The sequence below is a fragment of the Perca flavescens genome, chromosome 8, assembly GCF_004354835.1.
Source record: "Perca flavescens isolate YP-PL-M2 chromosome 8, PFLA_1.0, whole genome shotgun sequence".
Lineage (NCBI taxonomy): Eukaryota > Metazoa > Chordata > Actinopteri > Perciformes > Percidae > Perca > Perca flavescens.
This window is the reverse complement of record NC_041338.1, coordinates 22,714,828-22,729,323: the sequence shown is the minus strand read 5'-3', so window position 1 is coordinate 22,729,323 and position 14,496 is coordinate 22,714,828.

Genomic DNA, 14,496 nt, shown 5'->3' with positions numbered 1-14,496 from the left:
CAAGCACAGCAATGGCTATTGATTTTGCTTGCTTACATCCGATTCATTCATTTACATCTCTTAAACTGCGGTCATGGTCCGACACAAAGACAACTCTATCATGTGGCTTTGGTTGCTAGTGCGAAAGTGTTGATCAGCAGTTCTGCACTTTTTGTCTGTCTAGCTGTCTGTTCCCACCTCACATCTCCAGAGTGTTACTGCAGGGCAACCCAGATCTTTCTTTGATCAAATTCATGTCAGTCCCTTAAAATGTCAAGAAAAGTGCAGGGAAATAAGGCTTTTGAGGGTGAATCCCACATCTGGTTGTTTGGATGTTGGACGATGAGTTGATTCTGGAAGTTTACGCAGCTGAGCGCACTCAACACCCCCTCCTCCAGTGAGAAAGACGTGCTCCACTGCTCCCTGGGAAAGGCTTACATGTGCTTCCCCTTCTCTGACAGCACAGACACTGCAATCACAAACATGGAGGTTTATGAAACTCCTCTGATCAAAGGAAGGAGCCACTGTTTCACTTCAGAATGACATATTGTGAAATGGAGTTGGTGGTTGGAGTAACTTCCTGCAAGGTCAAGAGAGCTGCTGTTTTACAGCCCCACTGCAGCAAATGGATTCCCTGTTAACCTTTGTGTGGGCCCCAGGTCAATCTTGGAAATGACTTACACTAGCATGTGATAACTGAGGAGCAAGATAGAGATATGTATATTCTGGCTGGCCATTTAGTTGCACTATGCAGGAGATTCATGGAATGCATTTCTCCCAGGAGGGGACGGGTTTTCCAGGAACAGTTTTGCTCTAGTGGTGTGCAATGAGCCAGTCCCCGAGCAGAAGCAGACAGCTGGGAGTGCACAAGCCTGCAATAGTGTTCACCGGTGAAGTTGTTAGCCACAATTAGACCTATAGTCTGCTGTGCCTACTTCCCAAAAAATCCATTTTGTGCTGACAGCAGAGCACAGAGGGACCACTCCTGTAAACATATAAACAACATCAGGGTTACTCTCATAAGTCGTAACCTTCAGGAAGACCTATTGCTCAACACTATTTACCCGTCACCACATTCTGGCCCCTATTGGGCCCCAGACATGGTAAACATCCTCTTTCTGACATTGCTGGACCCTACTGAGACTCATGCCCTATAGGGGGCTTTCTCCTTTACCTTTGAAAAAACTCTATTTCATTTACACATAACCTGCTCATTACAACAGGTTTGAGGTACAGAATTATTAATTTGACAAGAAGAAACCATTTCGTTTTTTCACTAAGAGGAGCAAAGGGCTCAGCAAAAGTTTCCAGCTCCTGGATATTCCAAGAATCAACTTTTATCTTTACACCTTCAGGATCAAGGTTAGATAGATTAGTTTATCTACATGTCTGATCCATCTGGCAGCAGAAATACAGCAAACCTTCATGTCATATACATTCACTATAGGATTAAAAGATTATATTTTATTGTCATTTCACACAAAATGCAGTTTGGCATCTAATCAGATGAGCAAACAGGAGCAAAAGTGCATATATATACATGTAAAGAATTAATAATAAAACCAATGTGGTAGTGATAGTAAGAACGATTGTAGCTGTGATATTTATAAAATAACCAAAACCAAAATGTACAGTTTGAATGAATGCAGCTATGACCTGTCAGTATAGTTTAACTATGATGTACTGTATGGATATAATTTAATATGTTTTGTAGAATGAGTCTCGGTATGTTATGTACAGTATAAACAGCGAGCAGGTATATAATATGTACTAAAGTATACAATATGTGATGCAAGTATTCCAATATAGTGCAGTGGAAGTTCAAAAATGGAAATAGTCAAGTAAAGCACAATTACCTCAAAATGGCACTTACATATAGTACTTGAATAAATGCATTAAGTCACTTTGCACCACTGACAACATTTACAGTTGAATTTTGGTCAGAAACAATTTAAAGAATCACTTAAAAAAGATGCCAAGGAATAATCTGAGATATTAAATTCAATCAATCTCAATGAATACTGAATGTATCCTTGTAAGACCTTATGGGCAGTGTAGCTAAAAAATAGATATGAGGCCCTTTTTTAAACTAATTTCATATGTGCCCAACAAATATGGTATCATATAGGCCTACCAAATATAAAGTTGTCTTCAAAAGTAACACATACATTTGTATCAGTTTTTCTGGTGACTTAATATCAGTGGCTTATAATATAAAGTTAGTTTTTGATTGGTTTTCATGACTCTTTTTCTTTTGTGTTGGATTTAAGACATACGAATCAAGTTTTTACTGTGTCACGCCTAATGAGTGGTTATTACGTGGTTACAAGGTGCTACCATGAAAATGCAGAGAGAAGAGGGAACGTGTGCTAACATGTCCCACTCATAGCAAACCACTAACAACCATTTCCTGCCCATAAGTCTATGGTGTTTTGTCTGTGAAATGTCAGCACTCACACATCATCCCTGTGTTATGTCATCTCCCCCTACATATATTCGTAGTGTTCTTTAATCTATTTGTCCAACTGTGTTTGAATGTTATTATCAGCTGAATGTGTTTGCCCTCTGCATCGCTGAGGGACTGAACACACCTGAAGCACCAAGGTCTCAGGTGAGGTGAGGGTGTTGTCGGTTTCCTTAGCAACCAGAAAAAACACTGACTGCTCACACGCATCTTTTTTTTAAATTGTTTTGTTACTTTAGGTCACAGGCAGATCATCTTGATTAAACCAGCACACACGCAAACAAAAAGAAGACGTAAATAAATGCCTTTGTTTGGCATTTTTTTCACCCGCAGGTTTCTGCTGTACTTGTGTTCCATGCTTTTAGATGTTTGTGTTTTCTTGCCAGGGGTGGTGCCTGTAAGCACTTCACTGGTTCACTGGAACACAACAAAGAACTTCCACAGCACAGTTAAAGTGCACAAAGTCCTCTTCCTTGAACGGTGTCTCCTTCCAGAGTATCACATGTGGAAGTCGTTTCACCCTAACCTGCTTTCCAGCTGTTGGCTTCATCCAATCATGATTAAGTGATGACATTAGTCACACAAGACATTTACAATTTATCAAGTAAAACAACTAAAGGTATATTGAGCTTGATGCAGCAGGAATCGCAAATAAAATAAAAAGGAACCAGTGTCCCTTTTTTGTTTGTGTTGATCAGGCAGATTTCATGGTTCTGGCTGTAGGTCTACTGGTGGATGTGACATACAGATGAGCTCTGAGACAACTTGATAGTAGCACAAAGTGTTTCTGTGTGACCCCACGGTCAGAGATAATACATAACGTCCATGGCCAAACAAGAGATCAGAGCTCCCTCTTGTGGTTGAATTTAGAAATGATCTGCTCTAAGAACACCTGTGCCCTGAGATTTGCTTCAAATAGTCAGGGTACATTGTCTAGCCTACTGCAAGCTGATATACTGCTACTGTTGATCCTAGCAGAGATTGTATATATTACATTAAGCTGTCACATTCATGTTGACCAATGGATTTAAAAATGCTGATTATTTGAATGAACTGATGTAAAATTAAGTTTATAAGGCTTAATTTTCTAACATTCATTTGTGCAAAAGAGAGATCAGTTTCCTGAGTACTGACTGGAAGGCAATCACCTTCTCTGCCAACAATAGCCTGTTTCAATTAAGTGTTTTTTTTTTGTGCAGGAGCCAATATCTCCTGTTCTGTGTTACAAATTGCCAAAGTGTGTCAACAATAAACTCTGCAACAAATGATAGCAGTATAACCAACATAATAAAAACTAACAACCACATTAGCAGCAATATACTATACTTAAAAAGCAAGTTTGGCTCCTTAAATGAAGGTGAGAGGAGATATGATAAACTCTTTATTGCCTCCTTGGGGAAACTTTTTTTGGGCTCAGCACTGCATTACAGAATGTTCCTCTCCAGACATACTTAGCAGGATAATTACAATTATTTTTATATTCAAATAGATTTCTTTGTCATGTTTTTGGGTCTCACCACACTTTTCAAATTAATATTCCTCTGTGCTTCTGCTCCATTTGGTGCTCTACCTTCTCCTGGAGATAAATAATCTCCTTCACTGACACTTGCAAAGCCCCCAACAGATGATAAAGCTCATTTGTGTCTGCTTACTAGGAGAAATTACGCATTATCCATTCTTAGAGGCAGACAACACTGGGACACATGGATGGAATGGAGTACGGGAAAAAAATCATTCAGGGGCAAGACTCAGGTAAGACTTTAATTTACTCATATTACTATAACAACAGTGCAGCATATACTTGGTGATTACATATTGTGGATTAGGAGAATCTCTTTGCTGCACTCAAATGCTTCTATGCAGTTTAATTGTGTGTCACAATGTGTTTCTGAGAGCTTCCATTTGGAACAGAAGGATTTTGTTTATCCTGATAAACCCCGCTGTCCCAATGGTAGGTCAGTCATTAAACACTCATGCTGCACCGCAGCCAAACTTTGTTCACATCCACAGAACTGTATTCTCAATTCTAGTAGCTATCCAAAAGTTTATAAAGTAATGAAATGTTTAGACTTATGTTTGAATATTTCACCCAGTGTAAATATAATTTACTGTAGCTTTAATGAACGGCTGCAATCAACTTATATACTACTGTATATACAATACTGTATATGCCTTGAAGCTAAGGAGAAATGAAAAGGGAAACTGGATTTTAAAGGGTTTGTCTAATCAGTTTATTTGATTGTAAAGCAAATATCTGTTGAATAGGCTGCTATCGCTATCATGCTTCCTGCTGCTGTCTAGTTTCCACTATGTATTGCCGTAATTTGGACAAGGTCAGTTTGGGGATCAAATTCAAACACATTACTTGTGTTTCTCCCATATGACCATTCCACTTAGTAACCAGTAGGGGGAGGTGCTGCATATCCAATGTGTCTGTGGACTAAAACCTGAATCTTTTCCCATCTGAAGCTCAGATATATTTTGTTTGATTACAAGAAAAAGCCTAATATAGCTAAAAAAAAAACTTATACACTTCACTCCTCTCATGTATGCAATATAATGTAACAGATCTGCTATAAGGTAGTAATATAAGGTAGGATAGTTTATGTTCTTAGATTTAGAAGTCAAGGCACTTAAACATTGCATTTTCTGTCCAGCTAAACATTCATAATGCCATAATGACATTGCATAACAGGTTTGAGTTGGTCTAAAAAGTGATATATTCAGCACTAAAGTAATATAATTCATTACCACTAATACGAGCTCTGTTAATGAATAGCAAACTATTTGCTCTTATTCGTCAGGGTAGGCCTAAATGTCGTTTTAAGCCTTAATAGTTTTGTTTCCCATCAATTTAGTTGCTGTTACATAAGAGGTCAAACTCTTAACAATATTTAACATCAAGCTGCTCTAAATCTGTGTTGTGAGACTACTTTATGTGGAGCAAAACTACATGTAAAATTGCTGCTGTCAAATGGAAACGAGAGAACAAATCTTAAACATGAATTATATTCTGCTATAATCTAATGGTAACAAAACTATAACAGCAATGGCTCAGTAAGGCATTTCGCTCTGATAGTCCAGAGTTTTCTGAAGGTTGGTAGGTAGAAGGTGTGCAGTTTGAAATAACTGGTGAGACTATGGTGTGTTTCTCCTAGAGAACTGCCTTCTAGCACATTCACGTTACTGTGTGTTAAGTCTGGCTTTTGTCTCTGCATCCCACTCTGTATCTGTACATGCCTTTATGTGTGCACCCTGCTGGGACACTCCTGTCTTCCCTGTCAGACACACTGAGCTCATCTGGTGGGACAACCTTTGGCTTTCCGCCGGCTAACTTTAGCCTCACAGCTTGCATGGTCTCTCTAAGCCTGTTTTGGGGTTGTGGTGTTCCAAAGTAGATTTACCTTCAATAATCATTTATTAAATCTCTATCCATTAGACTGTGAGGCTTCGTAAGAGCCGGCTGCATTAAGCCTGATTATGGGATGCCCGGCAGAGGAAAAGGGTCTATGTGTCAAGTGTGTCATCGAGTGATTTATATCCCTGGCTGGGATCTCTGTCTTGTCAGTCGGGAGTAAGCTGCAGAGAGGAGAGAGAGAAGCGCTGAAACCTTTAATGATGTGAAACTTAGATTTAAAAAAAAAAAAAAAAGTATAAATCCAAAGGTTGCTGTCATGCCTTGGTTCTGTAGCGGGTATCTCTGGTTTCTGTCTGTTTCTGATACTGACGTTGCCGCTGAACCCTGACCTGTCGCCAATCTCGAAGGATCCCTTTCCAAGTCGTTTTGACTTAAAGTCTCTTCAACATGGACACCAAGGGCCAGAGTAGCACCTTTAAACGGCCCTCCCTCAAACGCTCCATATCTGGCTCGCAGAAGGTAAGATTAAGCCTGTTCTGTCACATTCAACAAGTACTGAGCTGTTTTTTTTAAATTTGTGTTGAAAAAGATTTTGTTCTGATATTATATTTCTCTTGAAATATACGCTCACCAGCCATTTTATATGGTATTGGGTTGTACCGCCTTTTACCTTCAGAACTGCCCTAATTCTTTGTGACATAAATTCAACAAGGTCCATACTGACATGACAGCATCACACAGTTGCTGCTGATTTGTCGGCTACACATCCATGATCCCAAACATCCCAAGGATGCTCTATTGGATTGTGATCTGAGTACAGTGAACTCATTGTCATGTTTAAGAAACCAGTCTGTGGTCATAAAGGGATGGACATTGTCAATGTCAACAATACTCAATTAAGGAGCCCAAAGTGTGCCAAGAAAATATCATTACACTACCACCACCAGTCGATACAAGGCAGGATTGTTCCATGCTTTCATGTTGTTTACGACAAATTCTGACCCTACCACCTGAATGTTGCAGCAGAAATCGAGACTCATCAGACCAGACAATGCTTTTCCAATCTTCTATAGTCCAGTTTTGGAGAGCCTGCGCCAATTGCTCAGTTTCCTGTTCTTAGCTGACAGGAGTGGCACCCGGTGTGGTCTTCTGCTGCTGTAGCCATCTGCTTCAAGGTTCGACATGTTGTGCGTTTAGAGATGCTCTTCTGCATACATCGGTTGTAAGGAATGTTTATTTTGGCTGATTAGATATTTGCGTTAACGAGCAGTTAAACAGTTATACATAATAAAGTGAGTGTGTTTGTTGCATTTATTTTGACAGTAAATGTTTGGGGTTGTTTTATAAAAGTTATCTATAAATGGATCGCTGCCCTTTATCTTTTTTTTTTTTTTTTTTGCATTTTGTGAAACCATATGACTGTCTGACAGTCTGAGAATGATGTTTTGCACAGCATGTCACATGAAACCATTACTATGAGCTGGCCACATTTATTCCTCACCAATCATTTTAGCGCCCCTATGTCCGGCATAATGACATGCACCATTCAGGACTGTCGACCGCATATATTGGTGTGCATATGGTCTGTCCTCCAAGCCCCTCAAACTTACTGTTAAGTGGTGTTCAAAGCTGAGCAGGCATCAAGAGCCGCTCCCTCCAGTGCTGCAGTTTAATCCTTCATAATGGCCCAGTATGGACGACCACAGCCATGACAGATTATGGACTTCTGTATATTTCTAAAGTCTGCTTTCATGTGATTAACACACTCCTGTTAACATGTCCTTCAAAGCAAAAAAGATGTGATTTTTATATAGATGCATGCCTCTGCTCTCCATTCAACGAGCAGTGCATGCTGGGATTAGAACATGCACACTGCAAACTGTTTGTTGTTGCTTTTGCAGATGCATGTAAGCATAGAACAATGGAGGACAAAAAACAAAAAACACTTTCTTATTTAAATAGTTTAAAAATAAATGAGTAAACCTAAACAAGTTTGAACGCTTCTACTTTTCCAGAAAAAAGATGGAAAATGAATTGTAAAATATACTGTAGAACATTTTAAATTAATCCTCTGTAGATTATATATAGTCCTATATCAACAGTGTATCTGACACTGACATCATCAAAATAATTTAGTGTGATGGGTTTCTATAAATTACAGCAGGCATTATTTACTGAGATTAATATGCTTTGTATAATCCACACCTAGCCTTTTTATATGAGGTTTTATTCTGTAAAGCAATCAGCAATGTCATGGCTCTCAGCTGCACTTTTAATGAGATCCGATATGTTGCTAAATATAAACTCACTGGCTTACAGACCAGACTGCTGAGAGATAACATTGTCCTTTTTTTATCATGCATATTTGTCATGTTTTTACGATAGTCTTTAATTGTGGATTTATCTTCTTTATTTGAATGATAGGCGTATACTTCATCATTTACAGTGGCTCATGGTATGGAGAAGGATTTATTTTTCATCTGTGGTATAGTGCATCAGAAATAGAGTAAAAGCGATATCGCTTTGAATCGGGGTGGATGACACATGATGAAATAAGGGTAAAAGTCTCCAACAGAGAGCACATTCAGTGAAATGTCTTCACATGATATTACCTTGTTGGCACAAATTAACTTCTATCTGTTACACAGATAACATTGTTCTCCAGTAAATGAACTGCCTCTTCTGACCTTTTACCTCTTTTGCTAAAAAATAAACGTTTATATGTTTAAAAACATTTATATTTCATTGATCCATAGGGGGGAAATTGCACGCTGATGGGTTTGAATAATTACTGATGAGTTCTGTGCTTGGACCCTTAAAACTAATTTGCTATATCAATAAGAGGCAACAAAATCAATTTAAATTTGAGTAACAAATCCTACATTTTTAACTTTGGGTTTGCGAAATCATATGACTGTGTGATGTAAGCGTCAGGCTTAGGTCAGGTGAGGGCCAATAATTCTCAAAAAGCTTTAAGGCGCAGGGTCAGGGGCTGGACTACAGCAGACCCCATACGTGTGAAGGTCTGAGTTTGCAAAGTTTCTGAAAGTAAGATCTTCAAATGTTGCAGCATTCTGTAGTAAAGTTGAGTTAAATTGGTTTCTCATTACTTAAGTGCAAACTTAGCTGGGTTGTTGTACCCAAATTAATTTGTATAAAAGATGCGTTCAAAACAAAGAGAATTGCCTTAAAGATTTAAGTGCTATGGAAATTCGTACACCCCATAAATAAGGTGATATGTTTGCTACCTATCGGCCATAAGTTGACATTTTTATTTTGCAGAATTAAACAAACACTCAAGATCATATCTGTTAATTGAGTGTTGCTGTTGTAGTACTAGTAACATTTACATATAACTACTGTCAACACCTTTAGTGGCCTGCTGTTATACCTTATGAAGACTGTTAGATAGGATTCCATCTAAACCTGTTTCCATGGTGTATGCTTCTCTTCTAATACAAAAAATATGTTATATCTGTTAGTTTTTACAAAGGTGCTATCTTTATTCCGATTTCTTGATTTTATGTAAAAAAAAAGAAAAAAAGATCCAGTTAGCCATCACATGAGTCCAACATGTCACTGATTATCCCCAAGAGTTGAGGGAGTCATAAGACATGTTTTAAAGCTGCTGGTTTACATACATACATACATACATACATACATACATACATACATACATACATACATATATATATATATATATATATATATATATATATATATATATATATATATGCTCTCTTTTTCAGTTAGACTTTTCTTTGGGGAAAACTAGCAGCTTTAAAACATGTCTTATGACTCCCTCAACTCTTGGGGATAATCAGTGACATGTTGGACTCATGTGATGGCTAACTGGATTTTCTAACCCTGGAGGAACAATGAGTGCATTTAGAAACAGAGCTGACTGAAAACAGTTAGCATCACAGTTAATGCAAATTTGCCTGTCCAGAGCCTGTAACACGAGTGTGTTGCCTTGTCCAAATATCTTTCCCCTCGAGTGAAAATATGTAAAAGGCAGCTTTTTATTCGGTCCACGTGGGATCGACCATGAGTCTGGAATATTTTTTTTCCAGACAGTGAAGAAGTCTACATGGGCTTCCTTCCTGTCACACTGCATCAAGCTCCAACCACATCGCCATTCAATACCAAAGCTGAGCAATTAGTTGCTTTTATCTTCAACCCTGGTGACATTCCTCAGGACCCCCAAAACCTTTCTGATCCATTTCACTTGTGCTGATGAGGCTTTTGTTGCGTGGAGTCCATCGTTACTACAATATTCAGAATAAATCACACGTATAGATCTTACTCAACCTAATAAAGCCACCAACTGTAAACAATTATGTGTTCAAAATGCACTGAAATTGACCAGGTCAGATGTTCAGCGCACAGAAATAAAGCCATCATTATACCTTTTCTGTATGACTGTCGGGAGCTGAACAGTCCGTGTAATTGTAACAGCACTGAAACAAATTTGCTGTGATGTGCCTCACTAAGCTGTGGGTCAGGAGACCAGGGCCATGTGATTGCAGTGCAAAAAGGCATGATTGTATGGCATACGTCTTGACTGACACAAATACTACTGCTACTACATTGTGAATCTGGTAGAAGTACTTATTCTTGAAAAAATTCGAAAGTCAGGATAGAAACATAAAAAAAACAGAGCAATGTACTGAGTTTGGGGGAAAAGCACCATTGCATCAGTTCAGCTGATAAAATAGAGGTCATACAATATATTGTACACCTTTTATGTGGCCTCCTCAGCAATCCAGCAATTATAATTTCACACAGTTGTCTTTTGTTTTGAGCGACCATTTTCTCAGAAAATTCTGCACGTTGGAATGAAATGATTGTTTATTGTTCTGAGGCTTGTCTTAAGTCTCGTTAATTTGCTTGGTGTGACACAATCTGATCCTGCAGGTTTTTGTTGTTAAGTGCTCAAAGGCAGCTCTTAACGAGGCAGCTGGTTGCTGACTGGATTTTGGTTTTAATTGCTGTGGTTAATGAGTTTAAGTACGCTGAAATAACTGCGACATGCTCACCAAACCCTTCTTGAAATGCGCTTTGTTTTCCTCAGCTATAATTAACAGCGGCCCACGTTCATTTTTTTTTCTTTTTTACCGGAGCAGGACCAAAAGGGGAAAGTTGGGGGAGATGCTGGGCTTCTTTCTCTCTGTCTTTCTGACTCATCAACCACCAACCTCCTTTGTCTTTTTCACTCTGAGTTACAGTCAGGCTCAAACTGCTCACTTCAACCATAAAAGGAGAGCTTATTAAACCATTTCACATGAGGAAGGTTTTAAATGGATGTCTACAACTTTGTGCCTGTTAACTCCATCTCAGCTTCTAGCTCACCTAATGCCTTCCTCTAGCTCCTGAAAGCCCTTAATGACTTTAAATAGTTTAAATTGAATTACTTCATTAAGTCCAGCATGTGCAATAAACAGGATTCACTTTAAACTAATCTAAATAGGTCATATTTGACTTTTCCTTACCCAAACAGAAGCCTATTGATATTCCAATGATCTGTTTTAGCCCACACTTTAAACTGTTGGATACCAGATAGCGGCCAGTAGGCTAAATGTGATTTTTGTTTAAACAGTGGCATATTCATTTTCAGCCCGCTGGGAGGATATTTATTATACAAAATCACAGAAGTTTGTAAAAGGCAAATCCATTTCACATAAGCAAAAATGAAAAAGCAAGATGAAGAGAATATTGAATAGCTGGTCTGCTGAGTTTTCTTTCCCTCCACAAAAACATGGTGGATAGAAATAGAGATTAACTGCAATTAGCATTGACTGACCTTGCCCCCAACTGGAGACCAGTCATGTCTTAACAAGGCGCCTTCCAAAAGAATGCCTGCATCCAATTCTCTCAATTATGCAAATTGGGTTGAAATCAAAGTAGTTGGAGGGGGTGAAAATGTTTCAAATGAAAAGTTGGGGAGTCCTCTGAACGAGACTGCAGTGCTTTTAGGTTAGCCGGTCTGCTCCGTCTTCTCACACAAACTAAGATTTTCCACACTGTGAAGTGAACACAAAGAAAGGCGTTTCAACAAATTGGGAGATTAGGGGCCGGTTATCAAAGTAGATTTATTGTGCCTTGTTCAAGCGAAGGATGAAAATACCCTGTGGGCATGGAGAAGGGGTCATGGGACTCCCAAAAGGATTACCTTGAACTGGAGTCATGAGACTTAGGCGAACAAAGACCCTGCTCACATGCTCACCATATTAACTGGCCCTCATAAAGTGAAGAAGTTTCATGTCTTGTGGGATTCAATGAGAGCACTTGACTGGGAGTGCAGCACCAGGAGAAAGCTCTGCTGGAGGAGCAGCAGACTGTAGACTTCCTCTCTACTCTGGGTTGAACCTCCAGCAGCACTTGAGATAGGACTCTGCATCTCGGACAGAAGATTGTGTGTAAGTGTATCAACATTCTGTATCTGCAACTCTTTTAAAACTTAATTGCATCTCTTTAAGGACAGAATGAGTTAGATATTACAGAGAGGTGGAACAAATTATAGTGATGGAAAGTGAATTCAGATGTGGTGAATCAGAACAGGCAGCACTGTATGAATTCTGGGTGCTTAATGATGCATGATAACACTGAGATGGAAAACTGCTGAAACAAGACAGACAGCAACAATGGCACTATGCCTCTGCCTTTTTGAAAATGCAACAATGTGGCGATATTTTTTGTAAAAAAGTGCTACCTCGGTAAAAGTATTTGTAGATTACATCCGCTATTCAAATTGTCGTCATGCAAGCAATTAGTTTAACTTTCAAAAGGAAACAACAAAAAATTCCAATGCAACTAAATAAATAGGAATCCTGTGTATTTTTCGCTTAGTGATTTTATCTACTCAACCAAGTCATTATCAGATGACTCTTTAATGAGTCTGGTGGGTAAAGTCAGGTCATTGCAGAAGCAAATAATATCGGGGTGCAGAAAAGAACAAGGTGTATTTATATATGTATGAAGGGAAGGATGAAAAGTGTGGATTGAAAAAAAAAAAAATCTTTTTACCGAACTTAACAGGGATAGTATTGGATTTTGCAGCCACCCTGCTGCTCCTCCTCCCGGCTGGCTGAGGCCAATTGTGCAGATAAAGAGAGAACAGTAACTGTATTGTATTATTGGCACTTGTGATTACTGTTCACAAGACAAGACTCACAAGGCTTTCAGTTATTCTTATATGACTTTTGAATCATAGGTGAAGTTAAAATAGAGATTATTTTAGTATGTTTTAAGCTATCAACGCTGTTATCAATAATTTTTTTTTTCTTCCATTTCCAGTGTTTTTATGGAAAGATTTGCTTCCAATGCTTCAGTTTTAATTGGGCCTCCACTGTCAACAATGGCCCTCAGAGAAACTTTGCTTTGAACTCAGGTTATTTTTGCTCAGCACTGGAAAAACATCAGACAGCAATCAGAGCAGGATTTAACTAAGTGCGTGGACATAGTACTTTTGTGCAATGCTTATCAAGCTCGAGCAGACAATGAAAGGTGTTAGTCAACATCAACTGTGCTCTAATAATCTCAGGACTAACAAAAACAAATGCTCAACCTTGCTGTGTACAAGGTTTTTGCCTGTTGACACCAGTCGACACGCGATATAAACTGTATTCACTTCAATTTATATATTCTCCTCTCTCACTGGGTCTCTTTGCAGGATGCGTGTAGTCTTCATCTCTTAGCCCGGATTACTACTGAGAGGATTTTGATAGTGAAATTTAAATTCCGATATCTGCAAAGATGATCTCCCCATGACTTTAGTATGCCACTATGTGAGCTAACAACTTTTCTCTTCTCTCTTACCTTTTCTCTTTACAGGCACAAAAAGCTTGGATTGAGAGAACTTTTTCTAAAAGAGAATGTATTCACAAATTCCCCACCAAGGACCCAAACAGGTAATTTTGCTCTTCAAATTGCTTTTTAAATGGTTATTTATTATTTGTGGTAAACATATGGCCACAGGTTACAACAGCAGCTATGTCATTATCATTTGAACATGACTCCAAACCTTATTAAAACAAGTCATTTATTGAAGTTTCACTAACAATGTTGCTCCTTTTTACTGTTTGAGAGAGCTTGCTACAAACAATTTTCATTTTACTCAAAATAAGTTTAAATGTAAACATTATGTTATTCTATAAAGAAAATGTTTTTAAAACACTAGTAAGCAGACTGGTAAAAAATTCTAAATTGGGCCCTTTTTGATATTATTATTATTATTATTATTATTATTATTAATAATAATAATAATAATAATAATAATAATAATAATAATAATAATAATAATATGTAACTTATAAATTCATATTAATGCTCCATATTCACTTTTTAGAAATAATATCTCTTGGTTTATTCATTAATTTACTAAATCATGACAGATTATCAGACAACCTGATTTTTCAGAGTGTATTCAAGAGCAGCCACGCAGTGCAGGCCTTTGTTTGCCGAGGCACGGATTTCCCAGAAATGGAAACCGTCATGAAAGAGCCTGTGCGATGTGTGTTTCGAGGAAAAGACACAGCCTTCATGAGCACACTAAACAACACTTGAGTGGAAGCTCAATTGCTTCTAGTCATGGTTCAACACTGCTCAGGGATTTCTATGAATAATCAAGACATATTTTTACATTTAGAAATCAGGGCCACACAGCCATACGGGGCCCAGGACTGACATGGTAACT